Source organism: Pristiophorus japonicus, chromosome 11 (genome assembly GCF_044704955.1).
Source record: "Pristiophorus japonicus isolate sPriJap1 chromosome 11, sPriJap1.hap1, whole genome shotgun sequence".
NCBI classification, from domain to species: Eukaryota; Metazoa; Chordata; class Chondrichthyes; family Pristiophoridae; genus Pristiophorus; species Pristiophorus japonicus.
Window position 1 is genome coordinate 112,151,293 of NC_091987.1, and position 22,510 is coordinate 112,173,802.

Genomic DNA, 22,510 nt, shown 5'->3' on the forward strand with positions numbered 1-22,510 from the left:
TGTTGTGCTCGCTGCAATGGCAAAGAAATATATTCCAGTTATACGAAAGTTGCAGTCCTGCTATTGTTTATCTGTAGGACGTCGGTTTTTTGGGTTAAAAAAAACATGAAATTGACAGCTAGGAAATATGTTTTTTTCCCCATACTTTAGGTTTAATCAGCAAAACAATTTTGAAAAAATGCAAATAAAGCACTTTAAATAATAAATAATAACGACGCTTCTTTATAGAGTGAGCTAAAGTACATTATTAGCTTCCTCAGCATCTTCTCCTCACCCGTGGAACTTAATTTAGCCACATGTATGTGCACAGCTGACTGAAGCTATGCTCGATGGAGTTGCTGTCCATTGGTGAGGAGAGATATTGAAGGACTTTCTGCACCAAGCAGGGAAAGCTACAGTATTCTGGCGTTCGTGTTTCCAGCTTATATCGGGCTGGACCCTCATTTTGGAATTCATCTTTTAGGGTCTAATATAAGAACATAAGAACATAAGAAATATGAGCACAGGACTAAGCCATACGGCCCCTCGAACCTGCTCCGCCATTCAATAAGATCATGGCTGATCTGATCATGGACTCAGCTCCACTTCCCCACCTGCTCCCCGTAGCCCCTTATTCCCTTATCATTTAAGAAACTCTCTATTTCTGTCTTAAATTTATTTAATGTCCCAGCTTCCACAGCTCTCTGAGGCAGCAAATTCCACAGATTCACAACCCTCTGAGAGAAGAAATGTCTCCTCATCTCAGTTCTAAATGGGCGGCCCCTTAATCTAAGATCATGCCCTCTAGTTCTATTCTCCCCCACCAGTGGAAACATCCTCTCTGCATCCATCTTGTCAAGCCCCCTCATAATCTTATACGTTTCGATAAGATCACCTCTCATTCTTCTGAATTTCAATGAATAGAGGCCCAACCTACTCAACCTTTCCTCATAAGTCAACCCCCTCATCTCTGGAATCAACCTAGTAAACCTTCTCTGAACTGCCTCCAAAGCAAGTATATGCTTTTGTAAATATGGAAACCAAAACTGCATGCAGTATTCCAGGTGTGCCCTCACATATACCCTGTACAGCTGTAACAAGACTTCCCTGTTTTTATACTCCATCCCCTTTGCAATAAAGGCCAAGATTCCATTGACCTTCCTGATCACTTGCTGTACCTGCATACTATCGTTCTGTGTTTCATGCACAAGTACCCTCAGGTCCCGCTGTACTGAAGCACTTTGCAATCTTTCTCCATTTAAATAATAACTTGCTGTTTGATTTTTTTTCTGTCACAATGTATGACCTCACACTTTCCAACATTATACTCCATCTGCCAAATTTTTGTCCACTCACTTAGCCTGTCTATGTCCTTTTGCAGCTTTTTTATCTCCTCCTCACACATTGCTTTTCCTCCCACCTTTGTATCATCAGCAAACTTGGGTACGTTACACTCAGTCCCTTCTTCCAAGTCGTTAATATAGATTGTAAATAGTTGGGGTCCCAGCACTGATCCCTGCGGCACCCCACTCGTTTCTGATTGCTAACCAGAGAATGAACCATTTATCCCGACTCTCTGTTTTCTGTTTGTTAGGCAATCTTCTATACATGCTAATATATTACCCCCAACTCTCTGAACTTTTATCTTGTGCAGTAACATTTTGTGTGGCACCTTGTCAAATGCCTTCTGGAAGTCCAAATACACCACATCCACTGGTTTCCCTTTATCCACCCTGTTCGTTACATCCTCAAAGACTTCCAGCAAGTTTGTCAAACATGACTTCCCCTTCATAAATCCATGCTGACTCTGCCTGACTGAATTTTGCTTTTCCAAATGTCCTGCTGCTGCTTCCTTAATAATGGACTCCAACATTTTCCCAACTACAGATGTTAGGCTAACTGGTCTATAGTTTCCTGTTTTTTGTCTGCCTCCTTTTTTGAATAGGGGCGTTACATTTGCAGTTTTCCAATCTGCTGGGACCTCACCAGAATCCAGGGAATTTTGGTAAATTACAACCCATGTATCCACAATCCCTGCCGCTACTTCTCTTAAGACCCTAGGATGCAAGCCATCAGATCCAGGGGATTTATTCGCCTTTTGTCCCATTATTTTACTGAGTACCACCTTTATATATATAAAAGTTTAGTCCTTTACTCAGAAAGCTCACTTATTTCAGAGATATCTCGGGTTAAAGAACTTGCTTAAGGATAATATTCTAAAGCAATAGGCTTTGGAAGTAACTGCTTTTTGGTAACAGAGGTGCAAAACCAAAGTGTGATATTTTTTATAATTAAGCTTTTGCTCTTTGTTACCATCACTAACTCCGCTTTACAGGGAATGGGCTTGGATGGGGGAGTTAGGGTATGAGAGAGAAGGGCTTGGATGGGAGAGTTGGCATATGAGAGGGAAGGGCTTGGATGGGAGAGTTGGCGTATGACATCAGCCTCAAGTATGTGAAAGTAATATTACCTGTTATCATTCATGAGGAAGCTATGAACAGAAAAGCTTGTCTACCATTGATATATTCACAGGGAGAAATACTGCAGCTTCAGTCTTTGATTGGAGCCTTGAATTATTTTACATAGAAGAATGTTACAACTCAAGCATGTAATACAGGATTCCTCAGACACTTATGCATGCTTGTGTATCAGTATAATACTTGCACTGGCAAGAAATTTACACTGAATTAGTGTTGGGATATTACATTTTTAATTTGCTGCTCACAGTGCAGCATCAGATTTGCATTTAATCACTGGAACGCCAACAGCAAGGTTTGGTGTTGGTTTAGATTATTTTATCAATAAGATCTGGAAAAGAATCATCATCTAATCTTGCTGAGAAATGTTACATCTTAGACAGAGAAGCTGCGAGGATTTATTTTCCTCATTTTCAATGATGGTCCAGAAATCACCCGCCATTATTGTGTGTATAAAAAAAACAAGCAATTTGTGGCAAAGAAGAGATACGCCGTAATTGTGATTCTCCACAAATTGCTGGACGATTTGCCCCGCTCTGCCATTAGCCTCTTCAAAACCAAAAATATTGCAACCGCGCCGTAATTGCATGTCATGAAATTTCTGGATTTGTTCCGTAACTGCAAATGAATTTTGCCACTGTCATTTAGGGCTGGTATTTCATGTCGTAAGGATCCTGTTAATGACGTGATTTATGATCCTAACATGAAACCCAACCAGAAAGAAAACAGATGCAGCTGTGAAAGTCTCACTCCAGCAGCTAGTGAATTATTCCTAGAGGTTTTTGAAACTTTTTAAAATCTGTCTTGGCATGTCCCTTGGTGTCAGTCTTGCCATCCACACTCCTGTTACTGTTGGAAGGCAATCATTCTCAGGATGCAAAGATGTTTTGATACTCAGATTTCTTTCAGAAAATAATTTTGGGATACGGTATATGAGTAAGAATGTTTGTACATTTTGCAAACCGACATTGCCATTCACTCCTTAGCGGCAGGGATAGTGGATGCATTGGTTGTAATTTACCAAAATTCCCTGGATTCTGGGGAGGTCCCAGCAGATTGGAAAACTGCAAATGTAACACCCCTATTTAAAAAAGGAGGCAGACAAAAAGCAGGAAGCTGTCTTTAAATTTATTCAATGTCCCGGTTTCCACAGCTCTCTGAGGCAGCGAATTCCACAGATTTACAACCATCTGAGAAAAGAAATTTCTCCTCATCTCAGTTTTAAATGGGCGGCCCCTTATTCTAAGATTATTCGCCCTAGTTCTACTCTCTCCCATCAGTGGAAACATTCTCTCTGCATCCATCTTGTCAAGCCCCCTCATAATCTTATATGTTTCGATAAGGTCATCTCTCAGTCTTCTGAATTCCAATGAGTAGAAGCCCAACCTACTCAACCTTTCCTCATAAGTCAACCCTCTCATCTCCAGAATCAACCTAGTGAACCTTCTCTGAACTGCCTCCAAAGCAAGTATATCCTTTTGTAAATATGGAAACCAAAACTGCAGTATTCCAGGTGTGGCCTCACAAATAAAACTGTAGCAAGACGTCCCTGCTTTTATACTCCATCCCCTTTGCAATAAAGGTCAAAATACCATTGGCCTTCCTGAATACTTGCTGTACCTGCATACTATCCTTTTGTGTTTCATGCACAAGTACTGCAGTTCATTGCAATCTTTCTCCATTTAAATAATAATTTGTTCTTTGATTCTTTCTGCCAAACTGCATGACCTCACACTTTCCAACATTATACTCCATCTGCCAAATTTTTACCCACTTACTTAGTCTGTCTATGTCCTTTTGCAGATTTTTTGTGTCCTCCTCACACATTGCTTTTCCTCCCACCTTTGTATCATCAGCAAACTTGGCTACATTACACTCGGTCCCTTCTTCCAAGTCATTATTATAGATTGTAAATAGTTGGGGTCCCAACACTGATCCCTGCGGCACCCCACTAGTTACTGATTGCCAACCAGAGAATAAACCATTTATCCCGACTCTCTGTTTTCTATTCGTTAGCAAATCCTCTATCCATGTTAATATATTACCCCCAACTCCGTGAACTTTTATTTTATGCAGTAACCTTTTATGTGGCACCTTGTCAAATGCCTTCTGGAAGTTCAAATACACCACATCCACTGGTTTCCCTTTATCCACCCTGTTCGTTACATCCTCAAAGAATTCCAGCAAATTTGTCAAACATGACTTCCCCTTCATAAATCCATGCTGACTCTGCCTGACCAAATTATGCTTTTCCAAATATCTTGCTACTGCTTCTTTATTAATGGACTCCAACATTTTCCAAACCACAGATTAAGATAGACAGTTTCTTAATCGATAAGGGATTAAGGGGTTATGGGGAGTGGGCAGGGAAGTGACCTGAGTCCATGATCGGATCAGCCAAGATCGAATTAAATGGTGGAGCTGGCTCAAGGGGCCGTATGGCCTACTCCTGCTCCTATTTCTTATGTTCTTATGTTCTTATTAACTTCTCAAGAACCAATAACAGCAATTCCCAAACACAATTGTGTTACAATGCCCTCTTCTTGTTCTTTTTAATTATTTTCTTTCTTTACCTTTCATGTATTTTTTCTTCCTCCTTTTTTTACCTCTCTATTTATTTCAATTTCTGTATCTAATTTGACTCTAATTCACCCTATTTCCTTTCCCGTCATTCACTCTCTTTATTTCTCGATCCTTAAATTTCATTGGTTAAGGAGATAGACCATTGAGCATCACGTTCATGAGGTCCCAGATACATTGACATTGCAACGCCATAATCAATTTACATTTCCGGCATTTGGTGATGCAAATATAATGCGATCTGAAGGGTGAGGCAAAAAGTCCAATTCATGTTGCTCGCCACAAGATGCACCATTCCAGGAATTTCTGGGCTGACAGGGTGACTTCCTTGCTGGAAAATGGGTTGCGTGTATGTATGTATTTGTCTGTATGGTTGTGTGTGTGCATGTATGAAAAGCTCAGTGTGATATATGAGAAACAATAAATTAATAAGTTTGCATTACAAAAAATGCAATTTCTCTGCACCAACTCCGTTGGTTAAGGAACCCTCTTGAATCTTTTATTTGTTCTGAGACTGTGATTGAATGTTTATGCTATTTTTGGTCCATTTCAATGTGGAATTCATTTTATTAACTTGTCAAGTTTATTGATAGTGCATGTTTGGTTTTAATTTACTGAATTTTTATTTGTCAGTTTTGCTTGAGGAAGCAGTTTTCACCTAATCAACACCATGGCTATGAAGCCTGCTGTATTTGAGTGTTTCATGAAGTGTTAATAATGAGGCAGTTCAAATAAATATTTTTTTCATCAGTAATACAAGATAGTGGGGGAAAAATCCTTCCCTTTATCACCTCCGGTTAGTGCCAGCAGATGGCACTAATGGGACGCTAGAGCATTATTTGCGGGGTGAGGCGAATACCAGCGGTGCACGCCAAATCCCCACCGCCCCGCCCCCCCCACCCTGCTGTGTCGGGAACATCAACGCCAGGTGGATTGTGACATCAGTGAGTGTGCAACGCTCACTGACTGCCCGATCTGCGAAATTGATTGTCGCCACGTAACTTAGCACCTGGAAGAAACAGCGATAGGGAGAGCTGGTGTGAAATACCAGGAAACTCCAGGGATGTTATTTAACGGGATCGTCTGTGATGACTCGCAGCTGTCAGGTTAGTGGAGTTTCAGTGGTTTCTTGTCAGTTTCACATAATCCAACAGTTTCATTCAGTAATTTCAAGGTTATTTTGTATCAGAAGTGTTGTGGGAACTAAAAAGGTAGTTGCATTTATTTAAAAAAAAATACATATCTACTACATTTGGTAGCTGGCCCGGTCGATCACCCCTCTGGTAGCCTAATGGCGACCACCAAAGGGCCTGCAGAGTGTGCAGCGGCCCTCCCCATTCGCTATGCGGAGTATCTGCATAGCGCTGGCCTCCTCCCCGCTTTGCCGCCCAAGAACGCCCCTCCAAGGAACAGGAGTGCCAGAGACAGCACTCCATTTCTTTTGAGGGGAACATGGCCCAATTCTGTGTTGGGGGCGGGACCTCCGGGTTGGGTGCTGGAAGTCCTGGCCCTGGAAGGTTACCACCCCCCAAATGGAGTGAAGGGAAATTTCCTGCCCTTAGTGCCTGTCGTTATTGTGCCTTTTCTTGCTCGAGTGCTCCTACGAAGTGTTAGCCCGGTGGCTGCCTGTCCATTTGGGAGACTTCAGATGGCGTTGCAGGAACCCCCCCAACCAGCTCTGGACCTGAAAGGCTCAGCTGTAGACTGCACCACCTAAGCATGGGCGGTCGCAGTATGGGCTTGTTGGATGACAGGCAACGACAAGGACAATTGTGGAGTGGCAATAGTATGAGCAGGAATGCTATCATCCTGAGAGAAGATAGCAGGTTTTTGCTCCAGTGACCCACGGGGCAGCACCTCAGCATTCCTAGAAATCTGTTGGAGCACAGATTGCTGGTCTGCTGCGACACTGTGAAAGCCCTGGTCAACGGTAGTAGACCCAGCACAATGGCAGCAGTCAGAGCTTGTGTGGCATCATGCTGAGACTGCATGAGATTGGATGCCACCAAGCATAGACTGCATTACAACACGAAGACATTGCGTTACTCGGCCTGTGTTGCAATGGAAGCTGCCAGATTTCCCATCACACGCAGCATCAGATCTGGGTTGCCACAGTCTCTCTGGGAGTCTACCATTATTTGCAGACTGGAAATGATGGGCTGCATGATGTGCACAGAGCCTTGTGCAATGTTGGGGGCGGACCCCTCCACACTCCTTAGTATTGCCGAGAAGCTCTCGGGCACCCTTGCCATTGCACTTATCATCTCGAAGTGCATGTCCATTACCCTTCTTCTAAACACCTCCCCATTGAGGTCCTCACCTGAGTCCTGTGCCGCAGAACTCACCCACCGGGAAGCTGGCCCCCGAGCTACCCTTTCCTCCGGCCTTGCTGCAGCACACTTGTGCCTCACCTTATGCAGATCCCGCTACTATACTACCCTCTAAAGAACACGTAGTGCCAGTATCTGAGCTGGTGCCTGTGGATGAGAGATGTATTCTTCCTCCTCCTCTTCTACAGTTCTCGCTCTCTACAGTTCCCTCAGGGACAGGCTGCTCAGGTGCTTGCGCATTATCTGAACAATAAAGGCACAAGAGTCAGGTTAAGGGGCAGGAAAGGAGAAATACATGCATCCAGCAGGATTGGCTGGAAAGTGCAAATCGCTTGTGGGGTGAGGGGGAAGTGGAATGTGAGAAGAAGGAGTACGGATGAACAAACTATTGTTGGCCCCAAGGGGGTCAAGGTCGTCGGTAGCCAGGGCGCCCACCACCTGGCACCCAATAATCTGCAGCACTTGGTTCTCCAGCGCAGTCAGTGGTTGGGTGTCAGCTTGTCCCCTGCCTGTGCGCTCCTGCTCTCTCCTGTTGTGAGCCACCTTGGCCAGCAAGAGAACGACAATAGTGTGAGTGAGTGTGGAGCAATTTGTTTGGGTGATGCGCAGGTCAAAGTTGTATAGCTGTCATTGTGTGCGAGGTATGAGCTGTGGGTGTGAGTGTTGGTAAGGAGAGATTCCTATAGACTCCTTTTAACATTTTAAACACATCGATCAGATCACCCCTTAATCTTCTATACTCAAGGGAATATAAGCCAAATGTTTATCTGGTCTTTATCACATTGCTGTTTGCGGGAGCTTGTTGTGCACAAATTGGCTGCACGTTTTCCACATTACAACAGTGACTACATTTCAAAAAGTACTTCATTGGCTGTAAAGCACTTTGAAATGTCCGGTTGTCGTGAAAGGCGCTATATAAATCCAAGTCTGTCTTTCTTCTTTTAGCTTGAAGTATTCAGCCTTTTTCAAAAGTCTAGGTTTGGACTTTGCCCTGAGCTGAAGGCACATCCTGCAGTGTCATCATGTGCAGCATTCACAATTTCCTCACATAAATCTGAAGCATTTTGCTAGACAAAATGGTTTACTCTACCTCTAACAATAAGTTTGATCATTCTTCAAAACCATTTGAAGAAAAGCTAGAGAACAAATTTCAAAAAGCTTTTTGCAGGTAAGTTAATATTGAATGCCTTTTCAAACAGAAAAGCTGTGTTTATGTGCGAGGGAGAAATAGATACCCAATCAAACATGGTAGTCAGTATTGATTGCGCATCTGTGACAGCTCTTGTTTATGTTCAAATTCCAGTCTTACTTTTCCACTGAGAGTACTAATTTCCAGAGGAAAAGTCAAATTGTGTCTTTGTGTATAACAATATCTCAGTTTGTGCTTTTTAAAAAATGATTTGAATACAAGCTGGACAATGAAGTTGAGCAGGTTTCAACACTTAAATAAAAGCTGCTCGTTTTTGCTTCAGAAAGCAGGTCAAGCTGAGAAACAGAGAGGGAGCAGCTATGCAGACTATTGAAGAAACAAAGCACCAGTCAAATCCCAGAATTGTCAAATAAGTATTTGTTTCTGTTTGTCATTTGAGATAATGTATTCCTGAAGAGTTTTTTTTCCTTAAAAGACAAAAGCCCTGAAATTCCGCAAGGTTTGCCTTGGTTGCCTGCCATAACTCCATCGGGAGGCCAGTGGAACTCCCAAACTCCCAAGGAAGTGGTACATATATCCGTTTACAGCCGTTTATAAGCATTTCTTTGGGGTTCCACCAGTGTCCCACCAGAGTTATGGGTGGAGACCAGGCGAACTCCTGACACATTTAAGGGCTAAACAAGTTAACTTGTCCTGATGTATATTGAACCAGGTGGTGAGAGAACTAACACTTGACTAACATTTAACCTACCTGCAGCAAACATGTCTGTCCACGATAGCATTGGCCACCAATATTCCCTTTATTTTTTTTGGTGCATGGTCCCTTTAACTGGCTGCACAGCCCATTCACATTTTTGCACATGTGCAGTTTCTTCCATATAAAAACCGGTGAGCAGCCTGCGCGGGACCTCCAGGCTAGCTTAGAGGGAACGTTGGTGACCACCCGATAGTCCTTGTGAAGGGAAAGGTTGCGGGCGATACTAAGCCATGTGCCTGCGATAGGACTGCAGAAAATGCTCAACTTCTGTAAGCAAATCTGGATGTATTGGAACAATGGGCCCATGTTTGGCGACTGATATTTAACTTAGAAAAGTCTTGTGTCATGCACGTGGGTAGATCTAATACTAAATATGCACATGAACCTGCAAGGAAGAGAAATGAAGACAGTGGTGAAAGAAAGAGATTTGGATGTTTTAGTGCATCACTCTCAAGTTTTATGATCAATAACGTGAAGCTAAAGCAACACCAAACATGGTTCTAGGTTGTACAGAAGCAAAATACTGCGGATGCTGGAAATCCGAAATAAAAATAGTAAATGCTGGAAATACTCAGCAGGCCAGGCAACATCTGTGGAGAGAGAAACAGAGTTAGCGTTTCAGGTGACCTTTTATCAGAACTGGAAATTGCTAGAGGTGTAACAGATTTTAAACAAGTGCAGGGGCAGGGAAAGGGGGGAGGGGAGGAATGAACAAATGGGAAGGTCTGTGATAGGGTGGAAGGCAGGAGAGATTAAGGGCCCAAGTTTCCACATGATTTGCGCCTGATTTTTAGGAGCAACTGGTGGAGAACGGACTATCTTAGAAATCGCAATTCTCCACATTTTTTTTTCTGCAGTTCTAGTCAGGTAGAAAGTTCTACTTTGGAACAGAATTTTTTCTTCAAAAGGGGGCGTGTCCGGCCACTGACGCCTGATTTCAAAGTTTCCACAGTGAAAACGTACTCCAAACTAAAGTAGAATGGAGCAAGTGAAGATTTTTGTAGAACTGAAAAAACCTGTTCTACACATTAAAAAATCAGGCGCAGGTTACAAATTAGGCGTCCAGAACGAGGTGGGGGGGAAGGGAACTCATTAAATTCTATAATAAATCCTTATTTATACTTATACAAATATTATACAAATAAATCCAACCTGATTAAACATTTATAAGCAAAGAAAAGATTAAATAAACCATCTTCCTACCTGTGTGAAAGTGCTTCAGGCAGGTCTTTCGGGACCGAAGGCTGAACGGGCCGGCCCGAGACTTCGGCCAGGGCCCATCCCCAGCACCAGATTTACAAATAGGTGGCGTCAGGTCGGGTTGGGTTGGGGAGGTTCGGTTCGGATCGGGGGGAGGGAGAGAGAGAGAGAGGGAGGGGGGAGGGGGAGAGAGAGAGGGAGGGGGGAGGAGGGGAGAGAGAGGGAGAGGGGAGGGGGGGAGCGAGAGGGAGGGGAGGAGAGAGGGGGAGGGGGGGAGCGAGAGGGAGGGGAGGAGAGAGAGGGAGGGGGGGAGGGGGAGAGAGAGGGTGGGGGGAGGGAGGGAGAGAGAGAGGGAGGGGGAGGGAGGGAGAGGGTGGGGGGAGGGAGGGAGAGAGAGAAGGGGGAGGGAGAGAGGGAGAGAGGGAGAGAGAGGGAGGGGGAGGTCGGGTCGGGGAGGGGGTGGTCAGGTCGGGGAGGGGGAGGTCAGGTTGGATCCAGTCGGTGGCGGGGGGAGCGGGAGCAGGAGCGCGGGTCGGGGAGGGGGGCGGGAGCGCGGGTCGGGTCGGGTCCAGTCGGGAGGGAGCGGGAGCAGGAGTGTGGGTCGGAGCGCGGGTCGGGTCGGGTCGGGTCCAGTCGGGGGGGCGGGGGGCGGGGGAGTGGGATCAGGAGTGCGGGTCGGAGCGCGGGTCGGGTCGGGTCGGGTCCAGTCGGGGGGGCGGGAGCACGAGCGCGGGTCGGGTCGGGTCCAGTCGGGGGTGGGGGGGGGTCAGGTCCGGAGGCAGGGGCCGGGGGGGGGGAGCGGGTGTCGGGTCTGGTCGGGGGTGGGAGGGGGGGAAGCAGGAGCTGGCCGTGGGAGGAGCCTTATTCACGCAGCCCCAGTGAGGCCATTCGGCCAGAGCTAGGGGCTGCGTGCTTCGGGTGCCTGGAGCTACTGCACTTGCGTGCCCACTGTAACGCGCATGTGCAGAGGTCCCGGCACTGTTTTCAGCGCAGGGACCTGCCTCCACCCCCCCCCCCCCCCCCCCCCACAGCTCGTGCTGGCTGCGCCGAGGGCCAGAGGACCTGCAGGTAGGTGGAGAATACGGAGGATTTTTTTAGGCGCACTTTGTGGCGCGAAAAACGGGCGTCCAGGTCGGGACTGCGCCGTTCTAGGCGCGTGTGGAAACTTGGGCCCTATATGACAAAAGGTATGATTGTACAAAGCAAAAGGAGATGGTAATGGGATATGTAAAGAAACAAAAGATGAATCTAGAATAGGTGTAAATAGGAACAACGGAATTATCAACAGCTGGAATCTGAAAAAATAGGGTAGAGGTTATGGTCTCAAATTGTTGAACTCGATGTTGAGTCCAGGAGGCTGTAAAGTGCCAAATCAAAAGATGAGGTGCTGTTCCTCAAGCTTACATTGAGCTTCATTGGAACAGTGAAAGAGGCCGAGGATGGAGAGATCAGAGTAGGATTACCTTAAATCTATGCCCCCTGGTTGTTGACCCCTCTGCCAAGGAGAACAGGTCCTTCCTATCCATTCTATCCAGGCCCCTCATAATTTTATACACCTCAATTAGGTCTCCCCTCAGCCTCCTCTGTTCCAAAAAAAACAGACCCAGCATCTCCAATCTTCTGTATTCCTTCAATAGAGAGCTGCACCTGTTTTTGGCTGGGGTGGAGATCATCTCATACAAGAGGTTGGTATCCTGCAATATAAATCAGGGTGAATGTGATCTCCTGGAAAAGTATTGATTGCCTATGGGGGCCAGAGAGGACATATGCAGATTTTGTTCCCGAAGTGATTTGGGTGTTTATCTGGTTTTCCACCTCTCCCAGGAGATAACATGGCTCTGGGCAGATGGGGTTACAACTAGGGTCTTTTCCTGTCTGTCATTTTGTCTGCCTGTTCATATAGTACGATAAAACACTATCAACTTACCAATACCTGCTCAGTCATGCGAAGTTCAGGTTCATAAACATGTTTCTCAAAAATCATGACACTGGAAGTAAAGATAATAGCGCAGACTTTTCTGTCTCCCCCCCACCCCCCCACCCCCCACCCCCCTGCCCCCCACACAAACCCCACCACCACAGAGATAGTAGAAAAAAGCAGCAGACTGAAAAAGCACTGACCAGTCCCAAGACCACTGGTCTTTCCTGCTCTGGGGTATTTAATTGAATGAAGGGAGGTATCAGCCCCTTAACAGGACCTAGTGCTGATGGTAAGGGCAGAAAACCCCCTGTCCTGCAGCTGCCATTATGACTTCGGTCATTGGGACTTTCTGGCTCTTGTTGGAGATCGGAAACCAGAAGGTCAGAATTCAATCTTCAGACCCTGGGGAAGGGGACCTACCTGAAATTCTTTGAACCCCCCCACCTTCCCCGCCACGGACCTTCTGGTTGATGGAGATTCAGAGTAGGCCACAGCAAATCTTTTCGGGGTGCCCTTGTGCTGGGGCACCTAGCTAGTGTTCCAAATGGGAAATAAGGCAGAATGTCATGAATAGTCCTCCTGCTCTATGTACATGGCTTGCACCAACTACAGATACAAGTAAAGCTCCCCCCCTCCCCCCCCCCCCCCAAAAGGTTCTGCAAATCTTAAAATAGCATTAAAGGGGCGGTGTTCCTTTTTCTTGCCATTTGTGCATGTGGAGTGAATTCTCCTGGCTGAGAGAGGTGGGGGCTGGGGGAAGAACAAGGGTCAGGAAAATCGGTGTACACCATATGCAAAACTTTTAATATATTTCAGATATACCTGTGAAGTTCATTGAGATGGTTCCATTAGGTTTTTATCTGGTTTTTGCCTCTCCCAGGAGATCACATGGCTCTGGTTGGGGTGGAGTGTAGAATGTTTCAGTGTAAAGGATGTCGCAGTTGTGCGGGGCGGACTGTTTGGGCTGGGTGCTCTTTACCTTTCCGCCATTGTTCATTGTTCATATGTAACCTTCAGGGCTGCTGACCGAGAGCCGTGAGGCTCTTTGTCGGCCGGCGCAGACACGATGAGCCGAATGGCCTCCTTCTGCGCTGTAGATTTCTATGTTTCTATGTTTTTATTGTGTCTCATTTTTATCGCAACTGGTATACTCTACTGATGTCTGACACATCCTTACTGAACAAGTATGGATTGTGATGTGATCACTGCAAGGTTATCAAGTGATCAATAATGGTTGATTACCAGGTGATTATATGGAATCTGTGTATGCAATAAATATCTGAGAGTGATGATAAAATACTAAGCTCACTGAGGGTGTGAGGTGTTAGGAACTGCAATTGTGAATCTTAAGATGAGATGGAAAAATGACTCCACTGTGTCTGCTATTTTTTCTTATACATATGCAGTGAGATTCACCTGGGTGGTTTTAATTTGATTCTTATTTGGCTCCTGTGGGTGGCATGGTTGATGCTCATCGCCCGTGCATTCTGTGATATTGATGTGCGATGGCAGTCACACTGAAGGATTAAGTGTTGTCATGTAATCACTGCAAGTTTGAGTTTAAGTAATAATTCATAGTTTTTTATAAGATATAAATAACTATTATTTCCTGGAAAAGAATCATTTATGTTTATTTCTGTTGGTTTTTTTATTAATATTTATATTCAAACATTTAATATCGATAATTTCAGTTTGAGAATGGGATTGGAGTTGCTGCTGTTCTCAACAGCATGAGGTCAATTAACATACGCAGTTGAAACTGAAGCACTGCTGAGTTAATGACTATATGTCTGCTGATGCTAATGATCTCCCACTTGCTGTCAGGCTCAGTAACATCTAGAAGCCAGTCCCCCTAATCATGTTAATGGCAATCACTGTATAAATGAAGACATTTAAAACACAAAGGCACAGTAAAATTAATTATAATTCTTATTTTCCAATTTATTTTTTGAAAAGATATGTTGATAGCGATGCTCACTCCTGCTCTATATTAGTGAGAGACAGCACAACACAGATATAAATATGTAATCCTAGGAATTGTACTGTGCAATATTATTGCAGGGGCTTTGTATGAAATTATTCTGTCATGTTAACAGAGCCGCTATCCCGTTTTATTTTTGATGAAATGATATTTCCATTAAAATAGTTGACAGTTAATTTCATCCAAACACATTGCATGTTCGTACAACAACTGCATTTATATTGCATCTTTAATGCAGCATAACATCCCAAGGTGCTTCACATGAGCATTATCAAACAAAATTTGACACCGAGTCACATGAGGAGATATTAGGACAGGTGACCAAAAACTTGGTCAAAACTGTAGGTTTTAAAGAGTATCTTAAAGGAGGACAGAGAAGTAGAGAGGCAGAGAGGTTTAGGGTGAGATTTCCAGAGCTCAGGGCCCCGGCAGCTGAAGACACTGCCCCCAATGGTGGAGTGATGAAAGTCAACGATGTGCAAGAGGTGAGAATTGAAAGAGCACAGCGGGCTCGGAGAGTAATAATAAGCTGTGCATTGCTCAGCTTAATTTCTAAGCTATATATTTTCAGTTACATTTTAGTGTCTTGTTTATGCACTTCTATTTTTTTAATTACATTGATGAGAAATATATTCTCAATGATATGTACTTAACAGGGAGGATTGAATAAAAGAAACATTTTGTTTATCATAGGGATGTTTCCATTAAGAATCATCTCCTATGAATGTTGAAATTTCTGTTTGTAATGTATGCAATGAAGATTCTTGTATTAGTTCTCATGGTACTAAAGTATGTGAAAAGCTTTCACTTTTGAGAAAATGTGTAATTTAATCAATTTCACTTGAACTTCATTTCAGCTTTGCTTGACTGAAATTGAATCTGAATGCACTAAGATTAAATATGAATTGGCAAAGAGGATTAGAGGGCTGTTAATCATGTTACAATTTGAAATCTTACAGCATTCTCTACAGTATAACTTATTTATTAAGTTTGTCCATTAAAGTATACAATTGTTTCCAAATGAAAAATAAATTATGATTGATTGTATTCATTACCCAAATATACCTTTACATCTGAGCTGATTTACTAATGCACATTATACTTTTCTCAGTCACATCTCTATTGATTATATGCTATTTCCATTCTTAAATTTCACCAAGGAGCTTTGAAGCAAAGGTCATTTTTTAGATCTGAAATGTTTTCGCATTTATTTTCATGATGGTTATTAAAATTTCTCAAAGTGTAATGGTGTGTCTCAGAGTCATTTCTGCTTTATATTTTCAGTTATTAGATTTTGCCAGTTCCACTAATTTTACTCCTTAAAGCCCCATCCATGTTTTAAAGAAGAACTAGATATAATGTAATAGATACTGTTATAAATTATATCTAAGGCATACAGATAAGAAAGCTCTCGGTGCTGAGTAAACTTGTGTCAGTTAGAATGACAGTAAGGGGGACTAAAATTAGCCCCACCATCTCAGAAAAGATCACGTTCCATGTTCAAATTTCCAGCCTACACTGTGGTCTCAGCTTGAATATGAAGAATGACCACTTAAGCCAGGTACTGGATCACACTGACTGTGACAAAAATAAAGCACCTATGGGAGTGTACTGAGATGATGAACTGGAGAAAAATATTTTGACTGAAACCCCAAGAACATAAAACCAACAACTGGGAACCGTAATGATTGAGTCAGTACCTTCAGGAGAGGAGGAGAGAAAATTGGGTAAAATCAAAATATAATTTTTTTTTAAATGCCTAATTGACACATTAGCACTGTTTATGTGAAGTACTTGAGTTTTGATAAATTGGCACTGGCAAACATGCTAAGTTGTTTTTAGTAATTTTGGAGATATTCCCTCAATATTCTGATGGAACAGCAGAGGGAGGTTTAAATAAAAATTCACTGGCACTAATTAATTCAGAAATTTGATTTTCAGCAGCATCATTCAAGAAGTGAGAATACATGAAATTATTTTCTGATAGAATATATTCATAACTTAATAGCACTGGTACATGGTGTTAAGTTTCCCAACTTTTTTGGTATTGAGTGCTCATATATAAAAAAACTACGGTGAAGTTTAAATTTATTAACAAATCTGTAACGAGCTATTTTTAATGATAAATGCATGTTTTTACAAGCTGCCAATAAAGTTGTGACTTTTCAATGAGATAACTCGGAAGTACTGTTGCAACCATGTAAAAGGGACTAATGAAGGGGGTTTAGATGATAAACCTTCAAAGCAAGATTTGTTGCAGTCTTGAAACATAAAGCACATGCAAGGTTTGGTGAACTGAGTGAAAGTTAATTAATTCATGATTTTTTCTGAGGGAGGCTGCAGAGGTTTGGCAGCATGGGGGGTTTCTTTGTTGTGGCGTTGCTGTGGAGGGGAACCCAAGCTCTGGCAGGGGTTGGAATTTGGGTTCTCAGCAATGAGGGCAGGACATGGACATGTCAGCAGTTGGGAAGCGGGTGTCCCCAGTCTTTCAGCACTTGGTTGTAACTTTCTACTCTTTTAATTGAGCAATTAGGGTGACACCAGGCTGCCCAAGTGTCTGAACACAAATTTTAAAAATCTAACAAAAGTGCCGCCTTTTTAGATGGGTACAACTAATAGAAACCCAAATTATATGAAAAGAAAAAGGAAAATTATTTGTAACTTTCTAGGGTATTTTTGTGACCATTAGATTTGGTGATTGGTTCTTTGAAGTCTATCTATCTCTCTCTCGCTCTGTCTGCCCCTCTACTTATCCTTCCCTCCCAGTATCTGCATGTCTCTCTTTGTGCCTCTGTCGTTGTTTGTCTCTGTATCTCGGACATGTCAGTAATTAAAATGTTTCGATTTTCTAGCTAACTAACTAACTAAACACAGGTGCTAATCAGGAATAATTAGAGGCTTTGGCTCAGATTCTTCCTTCTGAGCTCATCAGTTCAGTTTCCATCCTTTCCCTTCAATAGACAGGAATACCCAGGCTGGTCATCACAGAAGTAAAAAACCCTGGCCTTCCTGATTGCTTAATGCACATTTAAAGTAATTAAAATTTCTGGGGCCGAAATTGCCCCTTTTTTTAAAGAGCATTTATTACCTCAGAGGCGATTGGGACATTGCCCTCTTGATTTTTTTGAGGCGGAGCAGGTATCCACCCCTGTGCAAGCGGCGACAATGACGTCATAAGAACGCGCACCACCTGATCCCCGCCCCGGAAACGACATTGCCCTCAAACAGTCCATTGACCGCTTTGCGCGGTGGAAAGCTGTCAGTGGCTGGGCGATGCATCCTCCCTGAAAGGGCAGGGCACACCACCGTGGCTGCCATTTTATTTTAATTGTTGGCCGACTCTGCAGTCTGCCCGACAATGGTGGCCACAGGTTCGGCTGAGCCGCCAACAGGCAGCCCAGCACCTTCTCTTGGGTGCCGGCCCGCTGGTCCGGCCGAAGCCCTCCCTGGTGGCCCAATGGGCGCCAAGTAGGCCTCACAGCGTCGCTCCCTTTACATGAAGGGCAGGGATGTTGCCAAGCATCAGCGCAACACTGATGACATCGCCCGCCTTCCGCCCCGCTCCCAACTCTTATCCACCCTTCTGCCTCCCCAAACACTGCCTCGATGATAAACAAGTGATATTTAGAAGCTTTCTGTTCGCTTTTAAAATTTAAGTGTTTTTTTTTTAAAGAATTGCAATTAGGATACACGCTGCAGAAAAAATTCAATTAATAGCCTTGCACTTTAGCCTTTGAATATCACATGGCAAACTCTTATGCCCCATGTGCACCAGAAGTTCGCCCAATGCCATATTGAGTCAGGTGGGTTTTAGTCGTCCAGGTTTCCCACCTGAAAATGAATATATGTAAATGGGGGTCCTGTATCTATTTAAGGACACTTCTGCCAATTTCAACTTTCAAAGTGATGGATTCACCCATTCTAAAACTCGCCATAAATCCCAGGCAGAAACAGTTGCCCCAGCGCTATTTAAAGGGAGCAACAGGAGTTAGATTACATGGGCAAAGGTGCTTGCCTCCCTACGTACATTTAATGAAAATTCCAGTGGTTGTGATGGTCAAAAGCCTCTACAAGGTCAGGTGAAGTTTCTGCTAACTAAACAAATGCTCCATAGCTTGTTAGCACAGATCAGCTCTCCTCTCAAATTAGCTAGCTCAAGCAAACCATATTACAGATTGAATACTGTGAATATCATGGGTTTATTTTCTAATGTGAGATCTTATGAGGTTCCTCATGCTCATTACCATTACTGCTGTTATCACCATCGTATTGCACCTTCTGTGCATTGAAGGAGTACAACATATCACTGAAGGAACACTTATTCCAGTTGAGATCGTCTCCAATCTCCAGTTAATATGCAAAAGCTGCTCCAGGACACATTGATATTATCTCTTTAATGAACTCATTGCACACCAGGGTTTGCAAATGCAAACAGTGGCAATATATTTTAAACATTGAATCTGTTTTGTAATGTGTTTTTTAAGACTTTAATAAATTGAATGTATTTGATTTAGGTAATTCACCAGAGGCTGCTGAACAAAAGGAATTGGAATCACAAAATGTTACAGCATAAAAACAAGCCATACAGCCTGTAGTGTCCCTGCACCTTGCTACTGAATCACAAGAGGCATGTACTACAGACACGGTCACTGTGTGACCTTTCTTTATTCCCAGGACCAAGAAGTGATGACCCTGCGTGGGACCTCCCTTTAAATACCTGAGTGCCCAGGTGAGGAGTGTCTCCCACAAGTTCACCCCCTGTGGTCAAGGTGTGCATTTCCAGGACATATATTCAGTGTACAGAGTGGTTGCATGAAGGTTACAGTTACATGAAGGTTACAGTTGTATGAAGGTTGCATACATGACATCACCTCCCCCCACACATTTTTTTGTGTCAAAGGTTAAGTCTTTCAGGTGGTCGACGCTCTCTCGTGGAGCGCCGCAGTTGGGGCTCTGGTGGCTGAGCCTTGGCATGCATCTCTGTCACCTGAGATGATTCTGGCTTGTCCAGGCTGGCAGCAGGGACTGTGCATGTTGGTAAATGTCCTTGTTGCTCGTCCATTGGCAGTGGTGTGGATAACATCTCATGCTCTTCCTCAGGTTCCTCAGTGTCTATGCTGAACCTTTGCTTTACTTGGTCCAAGTGTTTGCGGCATATCTGCCCATTGTTGAGTCTGACCATGATGACCCTATTCCCCTCTTTGCCAATTACAGTGCCCTCAAGCCACTTGGGTCCCAAAGCATGGTTAAGAATAAATACCGGGTCATCAATTTCTATACACCTCCCCCTTGCGTTTCGATCATGGCACTCGGTTTGGAACTGGCGCTTGTCCTCAACAATGTCTGACAGGACTGGATGAACAAGGGACAGCCGCGTTTTAAGCGTGCATTTCATGAGTAGTTCCGCTGGCAGGACTCCCATGAGCGAATGTGGGCGGGACCTGTAGGCCAGCAGGAGGCACGATAGACGCTACTAAAGGGAGGGTCCTTGGATTCAGAGCATGCCCTGTTTTATGACTTGGACCACACGTTCCGCCTGGCCATAGGAAGCCGGCTTGAACGTTGCTGTCTGGACGTGTTTAATGCCATTACCCAACATAAACTCCTGGAATTCATGGCTGGTGAAGAACGGGCCATTGTCGCTGACCAGAATGTCCGGCAAGCCATGGGTCGCGAAAACCGTATGCAGACTCTCCACTGTGATGGATGTCATGCACGAGTTAAATATGATCCATTTCGAGTATGCATCGACAATGATCAGGAACGTATTTCCCATGAACGGGCCCGCGTAGTCTACATGAACACGTGACCATGGCCTGGTGGACCAGGGCCACGGACTGAGTGGGGGCATTGCCCAGCTGGGCACATGTCGTGCACCTGCGAACCCAGTGTTCCAGGTCTGAGTCAATTCTCTGCCACCATACATGTGACCGGGCAATGGCCTTCATTAGCACGATGCCAGGGTGCTCGCTGTGGAGTTCCCTGATGAATGCTTCCCTTCCTTTCTGGGGCATGACTACCCGGCTGCCCCATAGTAGGCAGTCGGCTTGGATGGAGAGCTCATCCATCCGTCTGTGAAACGGTCTGACCTCCTCGGGGCACGCCTCGTGTGTGGGCGGCCAATCCCCAGTCAGAACACATTTCTTTATCATGGACAGGAGGGGGTCTCTGTTGGTCCAGATTTTGATCTGGCGGGCTGTGATAGGGGAGCCTGCGGTGTCGAAAGCCTCAATGGCCATGACCATCTCAGCGCTTTTCTCCGACGGCCCCTCAGTGGTGGCCAGTGGAAGTCTGCTGAACACGTCAGTGCAATTCTTGGTGCCTGGCCGGTGCCGTATGTTGTAGTCATACGCGGCCAGCGTGAGAGCCCATCGCTGTATGTGAGCTGACGAATTGGCATTGACAGCCTTGCTGTCGGACAACAGGGATGTTAATGGCTTGTGGTCCGTTACTAGCTCAAACCGCCTATCGAAAAGGTACTGGTGCATCTTTTTCACCCCGTAAACACAAGCGAGTGCTTCCTTTTCGATCATGCCGTATCCATGCTCTGCCTGGGAGAGCGACCTGGAGGCATAAGCCACCGGTTGGCCATCATCATTACTCTGCTGCAACACGCACCCAACCCCATAGGATGATGCATCACACGTTAAAACCAGTTTTTTACAGGGGTCGTACAAGGTCAACAGCTTGTTAGAACAAAGCAGGTTCCGCGCCCTAGTAAAAGCCCGTTCTTGACCGTCCCCGCAAAACTATTCACAATCTTTATGCAAGAGCACGTGTAACGGCTCCAATAATGTGCTTAAATTCGGCAGAAAGTTACCGAAATAGTTCAAAAGTCCCAGGAATGATTGCAGCTCCGACGTGTTGCCGGGCCTGGGCGCCCGGCGGATCGCCTCCGTTTTAGCTTCGGTGGGCCGGATCCCGTCTGCGGCAACCCTCCTGCCCAAAAACTCGACCTTGGGGCCAAAAATACACACTTGGGCTTCTTCAGCCACAAGCCTACCCGATCCAGTCGGCGTAGCACCTCCCCCAGGTTTTGGAGGTGTTCCTCGGTGTCTCGACCCGTTATTAGGATGTCGTCTTGGAATACGAGCATTCCAGGAATGGATTTAAGCAAGCTTTCCATGTTCCTCTGAAAAATAGCGGCCGCCGAACAAATGCCAAACGGACACCTGTTGTAGATAAATAGCCCCAAGTGGCTTGAGGGCACCGTAATTGGCAAAGAGGGTCAGAAGCTTGTATTCTTCAGCCAGTTCCTGAGTCATGTAGGCCGAAGTGAGGTCCAACTTGGTGAACAGCTTGCCACCTGCCAGCATGGCAAAAAGGTCCTCCGCTCTCGGAAGTGTGTCTTGGTCCTGTAGTGACACTCGGTTGATGGTGGCCTTGTAGTCGTCACAAATCCTGACCGAGCCCTCCACTTTGAGAACAGGAACGATGGGGCTTGCCCAGTCACTGAATTCAACGGCCGAAATTATGCCCTCTCTGAACAGCCTGTCCAATTCACTTTCAACTTTCTCATGCATCACATACGGCACCGCTCTGGCTTTGTGGTGCACTGGTCTGGCGTCCAGGGTGATGCGTATCACTACTTTGGTGCCCTTGAAAGTCCCGACACCAGGTTGAAACAGTGCCCCGAATTTCTGTAGGACCTGTGAGCATGAGCTTCGCTCCACAGATGAAATGTTGTGCACATCCCCCCATTTCCAGTTCATCTCGGCTAGCCAGCTCCTCCCCAAAAGTGTGGGGCCATTTCCCGGGACAATCCAGAGTGGCAGCCGGTTCTCTGATCCATTATGTGTTACCACCAGGTTTGCACTGCCGAGCACTGGGATGATCTCTTTGGTGTACATCCGTAGCTGCGTGTCAATGCATTCCAGTTTTTGCCTGCTAGCTCTGTGTGGCCATAGTCTCTCAAATTGTTGGGCGCTCATAAGGGACTGGCTGGCTCCTGTGTCCAGCTCCATGGGCACTGGGATGCCATTCAATAAAACTTTCATCATCATGGGTGGCGTTTTGGTATATGAGCTGTGGACGTCAGCCACATGCACCCGCTGAACTTCAGCATCCACGGCTTTGCCCCAAGCATCATTCTGCATTGCAGACCCCTCGTCTGGTTCTTCTGTCTTGTAGATTAG

The 22,510-nt window shown here is 45.0% G+C and overlaps 1 protein-coding gene across 3 annotated transcripts in view; it reads left to right on the top strand.

The window, feature by feature from the left end:
* The window catches only part of LOC139275829 (FERM and PDZ domain-containing protein 4-like), a 658,647-nt gene that overhangs the window by 10,341 nt on the left and 625,796 nt on the right, over positions 1-22,510 (top strand). The window lies entirely within an intron of this gene.